Source organism: Jaculus jaculus, chromosome 3 (assembly GCF_020740685.1).
Source record: "Jaculus jaculus isolate mJacJac1 chromosome 3, mJacJac1.mat.Y.cur, whole genome shotgun sequence".
Lineage (NCBI taxonomy): Eukaryota > Metazoa > Chordata > Mammalia > Rodentia > Dipodidae > Jaculus > Jaculus jaculus.
The window spans coordinates 66,729,342-66,743,502 of record NC_059104.1 but is presented as its reverse complement, the minus strand read 5'-3'; the positions used below and the strand labels follow the sequence as shown (position 1 = coordinate 66,743,502).

Below are 14,161 nucleotides of genomic sequence, written 5' to 3'. Positions count from 1 at the left end.
TCCAGGTGGCTGTCTTTGTTCTCCTCTCTGCTCCTCTACCTCTAGTTCTCCTTCAGCCTAGACCATTCTTTCTGAGGGACTTTTCACTGGCTCCTGTTCCACAGTCTCCTCCTCAAGTCTATCCTTCACAGAACTTCCAGAATGCAGATTTCAGTATGTTTCTCGCCATTTTAAACACTATTAAGCAAGGCCTGGCACATCTATGATGGGGTCTGCCAATTTCTCAGGACCATTTCTCTAACTGTTGTCCCTTGCATCCTACACTCAAATATGTGACCACCACTGCAGGTTATCAATGGGGGCCACACTGTTTCTCAGCCCCAAAACTTGTTCCGGCTCTTTCCCTGTCCTCCTGTTGTTCCACTTATCTTTTATGACTTCACTCAAGCTTTACCCTCGTCTTTCAAACCACTCTCAAGGTTCTCCACCTCTCCTGCTCTGCTGGTCCAGTACCCAGAAGAGGGATGCTTTTACTCTGGGGTCCCACAGGCAGAGTGTAGATGAAGTTCACTTGTTCACATGTCTTCTTCCCCTCTAAAACTGGGAAAGTCTACTTGAGATGAACCCTGTCATATTCACCCCATCTTCTCAGGACCTAGCAGAGTGCCAGACATAAGGCAGGGATCAATAAATGCTGGATGAAATAAGTGTCTGAGACTCACTGATATAAACACTCCCATAAGAGTCTGGCTCTCTCTCTCTTGCAACTGAGACCCCAGGATACTCACTTAAATTTAACACAGGTCTCATTTGGTAACAAAGAATGAAAGATTTGGACTATGTATGAATTAGCCTAGTAAGGCCAGGTCCTTAAATATCTCACTGTGAGAGTGAGTTAGGTAGCTTTGTTAGGTAGTTAGGTGATAGGACCCCTGAAAAAGCAGAAATGTCTGCTCTCTGCAATCACTTGTTAGAGATCAAAGGATCATCTGACTCCTCATCTCTTGCCTAAAGGAGATCTGCTTTTCCACAAATAACCTGGGCTAGGATGGAGGTTCTCTTTCTTAATTCTGACACAGTGGTTGGGTGAAGGCCCACCACCATGAGGTTATAAATATGTCTGAGAGGGCAGGGAAAGCCCTCCGGGCTGACTGGCTTTTTTGGACTTCCAGCTTCTGGGAGCTTCCCCTCATCTCGGCCTGGCTGGGCCAAGAAAAGGGGAGAACCTCCAGCCCCTACTTCCCACATGGGCTCTTTACCCCCTCCCGCCCATCACATGGCAACGAGCTCTGTATACTCTCTTTTCTGTCCTCTCCATCATTTTTCCAGGCCCAAACCACATAGCTCTCAGACCATATGGGTGTATTCACTTTCCTTCCCTTGGTTTTGTACTTCCCTCAATAAATATAATAATTTAATAATCATCCTTCTCAGCTTGATTTGCTGAGTTCTTTGGTTAAATGCAAATGCAATGCCAGGGTTTGAGGTTCAAGGACTTTCCAGAATACCTAACACATCATTTCATCTTTTCTTATAAACCTGCAAAAATTCCGAGTCCCTTTCACCTTAGACATCACCAAGACTGTTACACCTGGACAAAAAGCGGAGTCACCAAAGACAGCAGAATGGTGACAGACACAAACAAGTGGGTCATCCATATTCCTCAAGGAACAGCCCAGCCATTATTATCGCTTCCTTGCCTAACAAGGGCCCAGGTCTAGGTTTCCTGCCTCCTTATCTCCAAATTGGTCACTTCTGGTCTCACACCCTATGGCTAATGTAAAGAACAAAGGAGATTTTTTTCCCTTCCTTACTTTCCCCTAACCAAAGAGCTCTATATAGTCCACTATCTGTAATCTCAAAATTGGCTGTACTCTCCCCTTGAGACTCAGTTCTGGCAGCTCTTGTTTTCCCCAAATAAAAGCCTCCATCTTTGTCTCTGAGTGGTCTCCATGGTCTTGGTCACTCCTGAACCTTACAAAGACCTTGTTCCAAAAGTCTGTCTCACTCTCCTTCAGATGAAATGAACTCATCACTGACCAATCAATCCCTTGACTGGTCCCTCCACTCATCCCGACGAACCCATGTTAGAGTCAGCACAGTCCGCTCCTCTAGCCTCATCTCATCCAAAACCCATGGCTGCACATGGGAACATTTCACATAGGGTAACAACACTGCTACTGCTACTGCTACAAGAGAGTGAAGCTGCAGCCACTGAAGACTGAGTGTGCACAGGACAGTCACCTTTGTAACGTTCTATCTTCAGTTGTCTGAGCAGGAGGGAGATGAGGTAGGTGAGGGCACAGCATGCTCGGAGGCATCACAAAAGCCACTAGACTGCTCCTGGTCCAGGAAACCATGCATAATTTTAAGAGAAACACCTGGTGTTCAAAATAAATATTAAAAAATCTCTACCGGCACATCTGCTGAGACAAAAATATCCAGGGAAATACATACAGACTGAGGTGACACTCTACCAATCCAAAAACTGAATCTGTCCAAAGAAAGTTGAACCTTTCTTTTCCTTAATATGTTAGGAACAAGTAAGGGGGTCATTCCTTTCTGTTTCAGAAAAGCCCTCACACACAGAACCCAGGCACATTAGGTCACTCTTCTGCATTCCTGATCAGGCTCATTACAGTAGTCATGAGCCAGTGTAGAAGTAAATTTCAAGAATGTAATTATTAGAAAATTTAGAAGTACTTTCCATGATATAGGAATGGAAAAAGACTTCCTGAACAAAACCCCAGTGGCTCAAGGGCTTAAACAGTCACTCAACCAATGGGATCATATGAAGCTGAAGAGTTTCTTTACAGACAAGCATATAATAAGCAAAGCCAATAGAATACCCACAGAATGGGAGAAAATATTTGCAGGTTATCCAACTGATAGAGACCTTATCTCTAGAATTTACAAAGAACTCAAAAGTCTAAACAGTAAGAAGACAAATACCCCACTCACAAAATGGGGCACAGAGTTGAGCAGGCAATTCACAGAGGAAGATATACAAATGGCAAACACACACTTAAGAAAATGTTCATCATCCCTAATCATCACAGAAATGCAAATTAAAACAACTATGAGATTCCACCTTACCCCAATAAGGATAGCCAACATCAAAAAATCAAGTGAAAATAAATGCTGGCGAGGATGTGGAGAAGTAGGGACACTCATTCACTGTTGGTGGGAATACAAGATGGTACAACCACTTTGGAAAGCAATATGGAAACTCCTGAAAAAGCTGACTATAGAAATACCAACAGACCCAGTTATACCCTTACTAGGCATCTACCCTAAAACCTTCAAACTACAGGCCAAAGAGATTTGCTCAACCATGTTTGTAGCAGCTCAATTCCTAATAGCTAAAAGCTGCAATCAACCCAGATGTCCATCATTAGAAGAATGTATAACAAAGATGTGGTATATACACAATGGAATTCTATACAGCAGTAAGAAAAAACAACACAAAGAAATTTGAGGAGAAATGGTTGAACCTGGAACAGATCATTCTCAGTGAACTTACCCAATCACAGAAAAAAAAAATCGACACATAGTCTCACTCATCTACAACACCTAACCTGAATCTACCCAAGATACTTTACATACCCAGCAAGCACCTCATGGACTAGACAACAGGATGGATGGGGAGGGCGGGGAGGGCATCGAAGGGTGGAAAACAGTAATCTGGACCCAAATGGCAATGGTACCATAAAATTCTTCTTCCTAAAAGACAGACCAAATGGCTGAACCTTCACTAGACCCTTACAGGAAACACCTGAACCACAAGACATTGGAGAGGGTAGGATCAAGACTAACCTAAATCTTCTATATCTTCCCTCCCTCCCTCTCCCCTCTGTCTCTCTCCTCTCTAACTATTGTATATTAGTTATGTTTTTCCTCAATTTCTTAGTGGGTACTGACCTGTAACCCCCACTACCAGCTTGGGGCTACCATCCACAATGAGCTTTTGATCAGAGAAACCTACAAGGTTTCCCAAAACAATGACAGACTTCTGTCAGAGTACTTGATGACCCACCAAAGGCCAGTGGTAAGACCCTACTGCTGAAGACTCCATACGCAGCTGACACATAAAATGGAATGGCATGGCTGGAAGCCAGGAGAGAGTCAGTCCCCAGACAGTCAGAGTGTCTAGTGCCAGAAGGTGCTACATGGGCGACTGGGGGAAATGACCAATATCTGCCCAAGCAACTCATGGTCTAACCTAATTAGCAACAAATAACCTGATGTGATGCCCACACAAGTGCAATAGTGGCACACAGCCATGGTGAGGAACCAACTGCTCTTGATTTGGCTAACTGATCCCCTCAGTGGTACTAGACCCATAGCTGGAACTGAGAAACAAGTCAGAACCATACCCAAACACAAGCCCACTCTCCAACATCAAGCTACCATCAATCATGGGATACAAGAGGGCCTACACCTAAAACTCTCTATCAAAAAAGTAAGTGTTATCTCAATTTTCCGGGTGCTAACTTACTCTCCGTTGGAGAATCTGCTTCTCTTTTTCAGATAGATGCAGATCCTAAGGAGAGAGCTGCCCCAACATACCTCAAAAGGGGTCCAATTGAAACTAAGGGCAATTGGCGAAACAAGCAAGAGTGATGTTTTCCTGTGAACCGGATACCAGCACAAAGGGGAAGGAGACCAACACAGAGAAAAATCAACTCCTTCCAAATCAGACAGCCAGAGCCTCAGAGGCCCCCAACACCTCAGCACTGAAGCAGACCAAAGATGAACCCAACATGGCTCAGGGAAATTTTGCGGAAGAGGGGGCGGAAAGAATGTCAGAGTCACATGTTGGGTCATGATTTGCAGAGACTTTTATCATACCAATAACTGTGGGCTAACTCCACAATGCACGACCCATTTAGATCAACAAGGAGGGTCCGATGGGAGGGGTAGATCATAGATGAGCCTAAACAATGGTACCAAACTGCCTGTATTTGCTGAAAAGAAAACTAATAAATTAAATAATAAAAAAGAATGTAATTATTTAGGAAGAAGAGAAAAATGCTTTCTCTGGAGAAATGAGTTGCGAAGCAAGAAGATAACCTAGGGTGAACTAAGTCACCTGGTTCTGTGCTAATAGCCTGGGTTAACAAAAGCAGCACAGTATGCTGGCCCTACATCCGAGGTCATTCTTCCCAGCAAAGATACCTAACAGAGGCCTCAAAAAAGAAAATCAACTAGAGCCAGATTTAAAAGTACACTGCTGAGCTAGAGAGATGGCTTTGAGGTTAAGGTGATTGACTGCAAAGCCAAAAGGCCTGAATTCAATTTCTCAGGACCCACATAAGCCAGATGCACAAGGTGGCACATGTATCTGGACTTTGTAGCATCTAAAGGCCCTGGCATGCCCATTTTCTTTCTTTCTCTATTCTTCTCAAATAAAAAATAAAATAAAATAAATATACACTCCTATAGAAAGAAACCACTGAATACACTAAAACAAAATGCCACAGTGATTCAACCCAAAAATTTCCATGTACAAGACAGGAAATCTGCAGCCAATTTACAGAGTCCAGTCATTGACTCACATGTTGAAGGGTCCCGTTTTTTAATAGTACTATGAACTGTGCCAGTTGCTTCCCACCCTCATAAAATTGAGCAAATACCCAGGCATATACAGCACAGGCTTTTCTACTTTGGATAGTCAATAAAGTAACAATAGGATAATATTCTATTCCTTACAAATCATTGAACCTTGCTGAACATTAAATAGATTACAAATTTCATCATAGAAATAAAGCCCTCTGGGTAATTATGTCTAATGAGTTGAAAGAATAGAAAGGAAAGATAATAGACTACATGTCTGGGGATGTCTTAGTCTTGAAAAGTGACAAACAGTATTCTTAGAAGGGCTGAATTCTTCTGAACATTCTAGCCAAAATTAGCCCTCGATAAGGTATAGTTTTTTTTTTTTTTTTAAGATTTAAAGATACTAGGGGAAGTAAACTATGAGAGTAAACATTAAGCCTCGCTTTTTTGCAACTGAGAATAATTAAATTACAAACTCCCATTTACCTACTAGAATAGTTACATTTCTTCCTTCTTAATTTTTTGTTAGCCCTAAACTATGTCATAAAGAATATGGGAATTTCAGTCAAGATGACATTTGCCTAACCACACCTCACCTCCTGGGGAAGGAAAGGCAAGACCTTTATGGTTCATTGGGTTGTTTAGGGGTTTGCAAACTCTAATAGACATCCAGTAGGAGGGTGCAGAGGAACAGTGTAAGGAATCCGCTGATTCCCATGCTCTTGGGTAGCCCACTAGTGCCCCAATCCCCTCAAGCAACCATCCTAGCTGCAGACCCAGCCGCAGGTTCCTCCTGCACAAACTGCAGGAAAGGGGACTCAGGAGAGCATAGCTCCACAGGAGAACACCTTGGCACTCACTGCCACCCCCCACCTCCTGTTACTGAACCCAGGCCAGTAGGCTAGTGTCCGTTCCCCTGCCCCCAACACCCTAGGTGTTCCCACCACTTCAGGGCCCCACACGCAGACTCTGCTACTGTCCCCCACCCCAGGCCTGGACCCAGGCCAGCAGACTAGCATTCCCCCAGGGGACTTCCACATGCAAAAACCATCCCACTCACCACTAACCCCCCACCCCTGTGTGTGGACCCAGGCTATCAGGGTAGTGTTCCCACAGGGGACCTCTACGTGCATGGCATCCACATATCCCCACCCTGCCATATAACAGGAGCGTGCAGACCCATCCCCTCGCCCCTCAGCATCTCAGAACTACCACGCATTCCCATCCTATATCTCCTGCAGCCCAGCCACAAAACTAGTCTGCTTTGTTCCATTCCCCTCTGACCCTGTCCCCTTGAGCCAACTGACCACACAGTCCCATTACCCGAACCACAGAAAAACAAGCCCCTTCATCAGGTCCCCGGGCCCCCACCGGAGTCTCTGGGGCTCCTTTCCTCTGAGCAGGCAGGCACAGTTGCCATCAGAAGCCTAGTGGAAGCAAGCACAAAAGGGAACAATCACTGAAGACACTTCAAGTTTAAACTACAGCTTCTTCCCAAATTAAGTAAGACTCCTACACTGTGATGGGCAGACCACAGCACAAAAGGAATAACATGAAAAATCAAATGCAAGCAAATCCAACCAGGTTGCCAAGTCCCCCAATGGATGTCTCTAATCAAAACATAGAAGAAACAACAGGATAAGAACCCCAAAATGAAGATATAAGCTATGCAACCCTAACCAAGGAAATAGCAGAACTTGCAGAAAATCAACACAGGGCCAATAATTGTATGAATGCTGTCCCTGCTAGATTAGACCTAATAGAAAAGAACCAGGAAGGTTTCCACAGACAGTTAAATGGTCTGAAGTAGAGAAACAAACAAAAAAAAAGAAAGAAAAAAGGAAAAGAGGACCTCAATAATCAGCTGGCTAAACACAATGAAGACAAAGAAATGCAAGGACGAATTCCAAAATGCATTAAAAAAAATCAGAAAATGACATGAAAAGGAAACTTGACAAAGCAATGGAAGCTATACATAAAAAATATCAGTAGAAAATATAAACCAAATTAAACAAGCCTAAAACTCTATAGAAGCTCTCAAGAACAGAGTCAGCCATGTAGAGGACTCAAGGTGAATTAGGCCCTCATGCTATTCAACAAGCACTCTTACCTATTATCTATAATAATATAAATACTCAAGTTTTTTATGGACTAGCTAATACAACTTAGTAAGTTAGATCTTTTAAACCTAAAAAATATGCCTTAAACTATACTTTACACTTGTTTAATTAGGTAACCAATAAAAAATTGGAAATTAAGATTCTTTTATTTAAAGAGGGCATGGTGGCTTGATTCAGGTGTTCCTTATAAACCTAGGTATTCTGAATGCTAGGTTTCCAGCTGATGAAGATTTGGGAATTAATGCCTCCTAGAGGAAGTGTATTGTTGGGAGAGGGCTTATGGGTATTATAGCTAGTGTCCCCTTACCAGTGTTTGGCACACTCTCCTGTTGTTGCTGTCCACCTGATGTTGGCCAGGAGGTGATGTCCACCCTCTGCTCATGCCATCATTTTCCCCTGCCATCATGGGGTTACCCCTCAAGTTTGTAAGCCAAAATAAATCTTTTTCCATCAAGCTGGTATTGATTGGGTGATTTCTTCCAGCAATATAGACCTGACTACAACAGTAAAGTTGGTACCAGAAGTGGGGTCAATGTACCTAGAAACATGCCTATGTGGCTTTGGCCTTTTGGAACTGCTTTGCAGGAGGAATGTGGATGAGTTTAAAACCTTGGCATAAGAGATCTGTTGTAGTTCTATAAGTACAGCTTGATGTCCATATTGTGGTCAGAGTTGAAAGACCTGAATGGAGTAAAAACTAAGAACTATGAGGTCTGATTTATGAGAGTGAGAAAGAGCTTTGCCTGGACTGGTCTAGAAGTGGTTTGTGTGAGAGGCTTGCTGTTAAGCACATGTTCTGAAAACTTGTGCAGGGAAGAATTGAGTAGAAATGAGCCGAGGGATATGGCACAGAAAAAAATGAATTCACTCAACCAAAACTGCTGCCTATTCAGCTGTAATTGTATGAGAGATTACAACCGGTGAGATTGAGCCATCTGACCTGCATTGACACAACAGAAAGGATGCAGTATTTTGAAGCAGCCTGAATGCTGAAGGAGTGTCCTGTTCTTCATAGTCTGTCTTACCCCCCCCCCGCCTCCCAGATCAACAAATTGGCATCCCACCTGGCATTATGAAATATAAAAAGTGCAGGAAAGACAGGGTCATTGAGTTTGAAGTGCAGTCTTGTATTTTGGAAGTGGCCATGGGCAGTGTGAAGCAGGATTGCCTGAATGGAGACCTGATGGAACCATGAGAATGAGCTATGGGTTTCAGTGAAGATCTAGAGGAGCTCCCAGGACTATGATATGGCTGCTATGCCAGACCCGGATGAAGTTTTCCAGGACTGTGAGTAGCCTAGCTGGAGGGTTGGAACTTGAACTTCAGAGACTTGTTGCTGGTTAGAATTATAGGACTTGGATACTTGTCACTGACTAGAGTTGTTAGACTTGGAGCTACAGAGTTTGATGTTTGCCCTGCTTAAATCTTATATCTGTTAAATATTTCTTTGCTACACCCAATGCCATTTTTTGTAGTGTGAATGTTTATTCTGTGTCATTATGGATTGGAGGGATTTTTTAGTATTATGGTTCAGGTAAAAGACCATGGATTATGGAGATGTTTGAACTTCATTGGGATTGATAACCATGGGGACTTTTAAAGTTGAACTGATTGCATTTTATATTATGTGTGGTTATCAATTTATGGAAGCCGGGGAAGAATGTGGTGGTTTGATTCAGGTGTCCCCCATAAACTTAGGTATTATGAATGTTAGGCTCCCAGCTGGTAGAGATATGGGAATTAATGTCTCCTGGTAGCAGTGTATTGTTGGGGTCAGGCTTATTGGTATTATAGACAATTTCACCCTGGCAGTGTTTGGCACATACTCCTGTTGCTGTTGTCCACCTGATATTGGCCAGGAGGTGATGTCTACCCTCTGCTCAAGCTGTCGTTTTCACCTTCCATCATGTAGTTTCCCCTCAAGTCTCTAAGCCAAAATAAGCCCTTCCCCCTGCCTCACAATTTGTCCCTGGTCGGATGATTTCTGCCAAGAATGCAAACCTGACTGCAACAGAAATACTGTAGTGAAAGTCGACAATGTTGTGCCCAGAGGGCAAATATTGTTGGAAAAACATTAGTGGCAGGGATGTAACACCTTTTAGTGAGTTGTTGGCTCAGGAGAGCCCTGATGCCCCCCAAACTCTACAAACTGGTTAATCACCGGAACTAGATAATAAGGCCCTATTGCTGAAGACTCCACATGCTTGGGTTACAGGTCATTTGAGAAATCAAGCTGGGGCTGAACTGGAAGCCTCCTCCCTGTTCACTAGCTGTCAGGATGCTAAAAAGCACCATTCACCACAGTCTTTTGGGGGAGAGAAGTCATCAGTGGTCTTAACCAGAAGTGGACCCTGCAAGCTAACTGACACTGACACTGACAATGCAAGCCTGACAAGGGTTGTAACACATCAGAATAAAGCTGGGTGATTAAAGTACAAGATGCTCACTTTCAGGAAACAAAGTGTAAAAACACTGTGGGTACCCTGTTTGTTTCATTTTGTAGCTCAAACTTCCTATATGGCTGAGGATGACCTTGAACTCTGACCTTCCCCGCCAAAAATGTTTTTGAGTAATCGATGTCTAACCAAAACCAACATAATGTCAGAACGATCTTGTTTAGAGTGATTACCAACATAATGTCAGAATGATCTTGGTTAGAATCCTCAATTAGATCAGGCTGCTCTGTAGAATTGTAGGTGATCTCTCAAAAGTAACCTCACCCTGACATTCTGATTTTAAAAAAAAAAAAACTTAGTATTACTATATTACCAGATCAAGCATTTTTTGTAATAAAACTAGCTCTTCATTTAACTGATGGAAATACAAACTATTCACTCATTCTTCTACCATCAAATAACCATGCCCTTGTGTGGAATACCTTTTGCACCAATGACTTACTGTTCAACTTTAGGAAGATGTCTTATTTTTTTTTTAAATGCCTATTTTAAAAGAGGACATGAATACTAAACAACTATAATTTTCATCCAACATCATGACAATTCATCAGAAATAATGAGATTGAGCAATTTTGAATCTTACCAATAAAATGTTAACACCTTAAAAGAGAAAAGAAGTTGATATATTTAAGCTTGAGCTCTTCCAAGCAACCCTTGTTATGATATTCATCTCCTCTAAACACCATGTGACAAGTGTGAAACTCTATTTCACACCCACCCACAAACACATGCTCCACCCCCCACTCAGGAGAAATGTAGAAACATAGCCACGGCGGGGTCTTGAGCAATATGAAGGTTTCCAACTGCCCCACAGAAACTAGAGAGGTCAGAAATGTCTCCAGAGACCACAAAAGAATAAATTATTTTAGGAGACACATGCTACATAACCCCAGCACCTCCAACTTAAAGACAATAGCAAACACATCAAAAAAATGAAGAACGATGTCCCTCCGATGCCACTCACTTCCTCATGTGTCTGTCATCAATCCTTGAACTCAATCTCCACCTAATCAAACATTTTATGAAAAGTGAGTAAAAAACAGTGTGTATGGTTAAGGCCAAGAAACACATCTTTAACCAGTTATGACAGAAGCTAGTCTGGTGGGTTTTCTGGTTGTCAAGGTTAAGTTCCCATGCCAGACCCTGTGTCACGTGTACACAAGGACAGGAAGACATGACTCTCACCAGTGAGAGAGCTTGGGGAGACCAGGCCAGACCATCTGTGGAACCAGCATGCCATTCAACACATGGATGCAATGAGGAGGCTCCTCAGTCTCTGGCAAATGCCACACCCACCAATGGTTCCAACTTCATGTACTCTAACATAGTGTACTTATCTCATAGCTGTCAATTAACTATAACATTTAGCATTCATAGTGTACTTCAAACCCAAAATGTCTCCTCCTTCAGCATGATTCCAAAGTGTAAGAACCATGTCTCACACAATTTCCAAAGTTTTAACAAGTAAAATGAGGTTTAGCCTACACAAGACAGTTCTACAGACCCTTCTACCTGACCTCATTCCACAGAAGGAAAACTTTTAGACTAACCTGTCAATTTGTTCACCAGCTTCATGGGTAAATTGTCCCACTCACTTGTAGCTGTTCATGGTTTGTCACACTTTAATGTAAAACCATACCAAACTGAAGCAAGGAACACTAGAGAAAAGATTCTTGGTCTTTATAATCCACACGAGCAGACAGTAGCTACCTTTTACTGTGGGCTCCTACTATCTATCAATCTACCTACCTACCTACCATCCATCATCTATCTATATATCTGGTATCTATCTACCTACTCACCAACCATCTGTGGTCTATTTTGTGGTACTTAGGATGGAACCCAGAGCCTCACATATGCTAAACACGTGATGTACCACATCTAGCCTGGTGTGGACGTTAATCAGATATATAGTTCCACTGCTTTTGAAATATAGTTGCAAAGCCAACACTTACTGCATACTGCAGCCATGATGCCTGCATTGCGGGGCTAAGAAGTGAAACAGGTAATGCACTAGCAGACTACTTGGTATACTCAGTAATTATCAGCTTTCTCTCTTCCCCCTTCACCATGCAGAAAACCATGCTTACAAGGCAACACACACAAACACAACAGCTATGAGGCAAGAGAAAGTCATGTAGAGTGGACAGGAAGGTCAGCGTTTTCTAGGGTATTCCAACCAAAAATGACCTGAAAGGGACCAAATCCAGAGAGCTAAGATTTCATAAATTCCCCTGCACCTGCATTAAGGTGAGCTAGAACCAGGCCACTCTTGATGATTCAAGAGCACGGTGTCACCAGAGCACTTCTCAGTGTTCTCTCCATGGGAAGAACAGCAACTGCTTTTCAATATCTCTGCATAATGTTAAGTAGCTGAGCTGGGAAATGACCAACTAGGAATGGTTTTGCTTAAAGATTATCAGATAACAAATTAATTAAATTAAATTAAAAGGCTAGGATAATGTTTTGGAACTCTACTTCCTTTCAGAATTAAGGAGGAATGGACAGATGGCTCCTTGGGTAAGCTTAGTGTAGATCCCCAGTGCCAAAGTAAAATATCAAGTATGGTGGCATGTTCCTGTAATTTCAGCACTAGGGAAGCAAAGCCAGCTGGATTACTAGGACTTGCTAGCTGACCAGTCTAGGTTCAGCAATAAACTGTCTCCAAAATATGGTAGCAAGTGACTAAATAAGACATGCAGTGCCAAATTCTGGGCTCCATATGCAGGTGCACACATATGCCCATGTACCTGCATACACATATGCATCACACACATGCAGACATATCACATACATAGACATGCATACATTCACATGCATCATACACACTCATATACTTCACACACACATGCATACACATCACACATACATGCATACATACACATGTACATGTATCCCACATATGCATATGCGTTCCACACATACACATGTATCACATATACATGCTCTCATACATACACATGTATAGACATCAAGGAGCACATGCACACACATCACATACATCATAGGCACATGCATACACATCACACACATGCATACACATCATGCACATGCACATACATCCTACACATGCAAACACATAGACACAAAATAAGAAGGAACTACTGTTTTCTTTTCCATGGATAAAGGGGCTGGGTTTTGAACTTCAAGTGTGATATGAAAATTTCTAAACACTTTCCCCCCCAAATAATTAGCAAGCAATGCTTAGAGCAGAGCAAGCTGAGTGATGTTCTCTGCACTCAAGTCCTAAGTGGCTCAAGTGTTCTGGATGCTTGGGGAACACCCAGTTTCTCTTTAACAAGTTATGGACACATGACTATACAACAAAGCCTCCAGTTGCCATTTTACAATGACCTTTAGGTCTCCAAGGAATTTTTTTTTCCCATCTGATAACTAAAAATAATTTGTCATGGTTACCCCTAGTAACACTATTATTTTAAACAAAAAATATCAAACAAATGAGAATGGATGGAAAATAATTTTTTTAGTCTGTTACCTTAATCAAGGCCAGCTATATCACTTCCTTGTGATTAAATAGCATCAGGTTATTAAATTCTCTCTTGCTTTTTATCATGAGCACACTTGCTCAGGCCCAGGGCACCAAAGAATAGCAGCTCAGGCTCCAGAACTAAGGTCTGAAAGGGGTGGCCACTCCCCTGTGGCAATGAGCCTTGATTGAGCATGACTAGCCCACATATGGAGCCAGTACAGGGTTCCACGGTGGGCTAGGTATGAAAGGCTTAGTCTGAAAACAAGAATGTAAAACAATCTCAGTATTTTTATATATTGTATACACTTTGAAGAAATGATGTACCTAGGGTTAAATAAAATAATATAAAAATTAATTTCAGAGCTGGGGAATTGGCCCCGTGGATGAGAGTGTCTACTGCACAGACATGAATGCTAGAGAAGGCCCGAGTCACCCTAGGTTCAATTCTCCAGCACCCATATCAACAACTGGGTGCAGCCACATATAACAAATGCAGTTCTGTATGGGATGGAAAACAGAAAATTCTAGGGCTCCCTGTACAATCAGTCTGACTGAAAACAGCAACTCTGGGATCAAAGAGAGACTCCATTCTTAGT

General features: G+C 42.4%; 1 protein-coding gene across 5 annotated transcripts in view; it reads right to left on the bottom strand.

Moving 5' to 3' along the window:
• Lrch1 (leucine rich repeats and calponin homology domain containing 1) overlaps window positions 1-14,161 on the bottom strand; it is a 211,796-nt gene that overhangs the window by 68,645 nt on the left and 128,990 nt on the right. The gene's annotated exons all lie outside the window — the stretch shown is intronic.